At 46.6% G+C, this 4,426-nt stretch overlaps 1 long non-coding RNA gene across 1 annotated transcript; it reads right to left on the bottom strand.

The window, feature by feature from the left end:
• Positions 1 to 669: 669 nt before the first annotated feature.
• On the bottom strand, positions 670 to 4,141 carry LOC125091414 (uncharacterized). Its single transcript, XR_007124676.1, has 3 exons — positions 4,018 to 4,141; positions 3,380 to 3,577; positions 670 to 1,186 (listed from the first exon to the last, which is right to left on the bottom strand). It is a non-coding gene; the product is annotated as an uncharacterized LOC125091414 (long non-coding RNA).
• Between the last annotated feature and the right edge of the window lie 285 nt (positions 4,142 to 4,426).

Below are 4,426 nucleotides of genomic sequence, written 5' to 3'. Positions count from 1 at the left end.
TGATACACTTGGATGCCTTTCTCTTTTCTTTTTCTGTGTCTATTGGTGGTTTCTGATTTGCGGTTACTATTAGGTTTTTATATAACATCTTCCGCATATAACGGTCTCTGTTAAGTTGATGGTTGCTTAGGTTCGAGCTCTATGTTTTGAAACCAGTTTAATAAGTCCTTTCCTAAGAGCCCCTGAAGGGCTGCCCGGGTCTGGGAACCCTGAACCTTCAGTGTCTCCGAGACAACAGCTGGGGTTATAAACGTATAGTTGGGAACTTTCTTGCAGAGTTTGTCGTATGTTGTTTTGTCAAAGAAGTCTAGGTTATTAAACTTGTTCTGGACTTTGCCTTTGGGCCACTTCCTTTTGGCCTGGATTTGTTCCCCGGGTCTTTGTCTTTCGTGGCCTACTTTCTGGCACTAAGATCACTTTATGTCCTTCAGTCACAGAGATAGCTTCAATTAATAATGTCTCATAGGAAGGTATTAAGTGCCTTCCAGTGGAAATTCTCTAGTTCAAGGTCCTCGGAGTAGTTGCTGGGAGGCGCTCACTGGTTTTTGCCCTAAGGCCCAATCTAAACTCCCTGTGGGGTTACTGCACTGTTTGTCCCCATCAGCGCTTGTGGACTAAGAAAGAATTCCCCGAGAATGTGAACAAAAAGGCATTTATTTGAGCAATTAGACTTGCGATTCGGGAGACACAGATTCAGGTAGAAATCTAAGTTATGTTCCAAGGAAAACAAAGAGAGGGGCAAAAGCCTTACGTGTAGCTCTCTTTCAGGTCCCCCAGGGAAAATGGGGCCCGAAACTAGGTTAACTGGGATTCGTTGGGTTCATACGCACAGGAGGGATTGACAATTGTTAAATCATTTTGGCTCCTTTCAAAGTGAAGTTGGGGATGACTGGGGGACAGGGGCAGGAGGGGGCCCAGGGTGAAAAGTTAAGCCCAGGCTGAAAAGTTCAAAAAAAAGTTCATGGCTTCTTCAATGAGTATGTGCATAAATTCCTCCTCCCTGATGGCCTCCTGACCCTATTTTTAAAAGAGACTCTTATCTAGGCTGGCTCGCTGTATTCTGAAATCTCTTACACGCTCCAGCTCCCGTTCTGCACCATGGGCTCCGGCAATCTTACTGATTCCCATTGAGCATGTCCAATTAACATTGCTTTGAAGGGCAGGCTTCCACGCCTTCTGGGTCACGCTGTTGGGCAGAGGAAACATTCCCCAGTCAGTTACAGTGTCCATCTCCACAATACAATTAGATTATAAAAAAAAAATGCAACCACTTCACATAAAGCCTCTTCAAACACAGCAATTCCCCTACAAACTTTCACCTTAATTTTATCAGCCCTTAGGCAGGGGTGGAAAAGTTCTCCCTTCTCCCCTTCTTGTTTCTTTGGCTGGTCTGATAAGTAAATTAATACAAGACCAATCAAGAGGAGAAAAACACAAGTTTAATTACGTGTATACCTCCCTTATACATGGGACAGACCAGGAAAACTGAGTAACTCCCTGCCGCCCCCCCAAAAAAGATCAAAGCCATCCCTTTAAATACCACCTTCAGCTAAAGACAAAAGAAACAGAGCACAGGATACTTTGGTATAGGGTTCTTTTTTTTTTTTAAGATTTTATTTATTTAACAGAGAGAGAAAGAGATCACAATCAGGCAGAGAGGCAGGGGAACAGGCTCCCTGCTGAGCAGAGAGCCCGATACGGAGCTCGATCCCAGGACCCTGAGATCATGATCGGAGCTTAAGGCAGAGGCTTAACGCTCTGAGCCACCCAGGCGCCCCTAGCGTATGGTTCTTATGCACAGTTAAGTCACCGTCTTCTCTGTGGATAAGAATTTCTAGAGATTGAGGGGCTCCCTGCTCAGCGGGAAGCCTGCTTCTCCTCTCCCTCTCCCCCTGCTTGTGTTACCTCTCTCGCTGTCAAATAAATAAATAAAATCTTAAAAAAAAAAGAATTTCTAGAGATTGAGTCATAACCCTCGTCCTGGTAAGGTAACAAAGACTCTTTTGCAAATGGCTATTTCCCTTATACATGTAAATGTCTCTTACCAAATGTAACCTCTATTCAATTTTCAGAGTTTCACCTGTGTCTGCTGTTTCTTGAAAGTAAGCAGCTTAAAATAATCCCCATGCCAAAGAAGCACATTTTGGGGTGGAAAAGCGTGCTCCCCTTCGCTTGCATTTCTAACCGTAGCCTCCATTAAGACTTCATCTGCATGTTTTGGTGCTACAGCTCTGTATCTGTACTGCTTCTGTTTCAAGGAGTCCTAGAAACTTCTCCATCCCCCGACCATTTTATCTACTCTGGTGCTAAAGGCCTTTGGCTCCTCAGAGACGGACCCAGCCACAGGACTCTGGCCCTTTTGTCAAACTTTTTTTTTTTTTTTTTTAAAGATGTTATTTTTCAGTAATCTCTATGCCCAACGTGGGGCTTGAGCTCACAAACCCCAGATTTAGTTGCAGGCTCCAGTGACCAAGCCAGCCAGGCATCCCCCCACCGGCCCCAGGGCTTTTGTCAACTTTTAACTTGATTAATTTGCCTAACCATTGATCCATGGGATTGCTGGTCAGGTTTCTTATAGGAATCTCTACCTCCTGACTTTTCAAATTGCTTCTAACTGGGGTAAATAAAGCAGAATTGTTTGAGGCCCTTTGATATTGGGACACTTGCCAATGGTGGTGGTGGGGGCCGTCCCTTCCGCCCACCCAACCTTTGGTAATAGCTTTGGTATTGCTACCTTCGGTAGTGCTGTATTAAAACCTCTGCTTTAACCCCCTCAATGTCTGTTTCATTCATCCCATCTCTTACTAACCACCTAAAGATTTCCACCCTGCTGGGACAAATCCCGTGACTCTCCCCCGTTTTGCTCCTAAATTATTTGCTTTCTTCACCCCACTTCTAAACAACTGTTAAAAAATTTTCCACCTGGTGGGGGAAGAGTCCTCGGATTGTGCCCTCGGAATCTCCCCCATTCACTTGTTAATGACCCTAATGATCATTAGCATGTGTAAGACCCGGGAGGGGAAGCTGAGACTCCAAATTCAATAAGGCTTCCGGAGCTGTTTTTCAGTTCTGCCACAATAAGGTTGTCTGCGGTGCCCCTTGAAAGGGGGCCCCTTAATCACAGCATTTATCTTGACCTGGGGAGTGAGCTGCGAGTCCTGGATCAAACAAACCAGACATGCTCTTCCGCTCGGCAGTACTCAAAGACCACGGACGCAGCTCCTAAGGAAATGATTCTCATAATTCATTTTGGTAAAGGCTCTTCTGGAAGCTGAGGGCACCCCGATCTACAAAAGGAAACAACCCCCTCTCCCTCCAACCCCCTCCCCCCAGTTTCAGTCGTTTCCCGGCTTTGCCCATCCCCCACCTGGGTTTTTACCTTGGGGGCGGCTTTGAGGCCGGGGGCTGAAGCTTAGACTGAAATCTGAGCTTGGGCTAGCACCAGAGCCCGAGCCGCATTCTCTCTTTGTTTAGCTAGTACAGATGACAATCACAAAGGGATTGAAGATTTGGCCTTTTATTACTTCGCTTTCTTCTTAGCTTCTCATTCTTTCCTTATATTCAGTGAACCAACCTCCTGCGAGTTGGATGCATTTTTAAATTTCATTGGTAATTTTTATCGTTTGTAACTGAGCACCGCATAGCTGCGGCTCTAAACCTTAAGTGACCACGTGGCCACCCCGGAATCAAACCTGCCTCATCCCCACCCCTACCCCCTTATCCTTCCCTCTCCAAACCACTTGTTTCTAGTAGCCAAGGGCCATTCTTAGCAAATCCCACGTATCTGATACCAAACTACGTTGGGGTCCTGGACCCAATTCCAATGCGCGGGGGGGGGGGGGGGGGGGGGGCTTCTGACACCACAGCGGGCAATTCTGGTTCCGTTTACCCGGAGATGGCCCCAGGCTCTGCAGATTAAGGGTTCAGTCCTACAAGACTCCCCCCACCCCCACCCCGCCGCCCTCGCTCCAGCCCGCCACAGACACACTTCAGATGGCAGTCACAAGCTCAGATTACCTGTACTTCTGACCATCTGGCTACAAACCAGAGATTCTCACGACACCTCCTTAGGCTCCATTAATTTGCTAGAGCAGGTCACATAACTCAGGAACATTTTTGTTACTAGAGTACCAGCGTTTAAAAGAAAGCCACCGGCTCCAAATTGTATCCCATAGGGTTACGACCCCAAGTCAGTAAACCAAGACTTAATACCTAACCCTAACTGCAGTTTCAACCCCCTGGTAGTGTAACCTTTAACCAGTCAACCTGGGAATTTCCTGGTCAGCAATAGGAAATGTACTGAGAGACTCCTTCCATTCCCCGAAGGCAGGTGACCTTGCCTAAAACCATGGAGTCTTTGCTAATAATTTCCTTTTTCCCACTCCCTCTCTACCTTTGAAGACTTTTCCGTTTCTGTAGTCCCTCG

The sequence above is a fragment of the Lutra lutra genome, chromosome X (assembly GCF_902655055.1).
Source record: "Lutra lutra chromosome X, mLutLut1.2, whole genome shotgun sequence".
Lineage (NCBI taxonomy): Eukaryota > Metazoa > Chordata > Mammalia > Carnivora > Mustelidae > Lutra > Lutra lutra.
The sequence above is the reverse complement of the archived record's forward strand: the minus strand, read 5'-3'. Positions and strand labels throughout refer to the sequence as shown.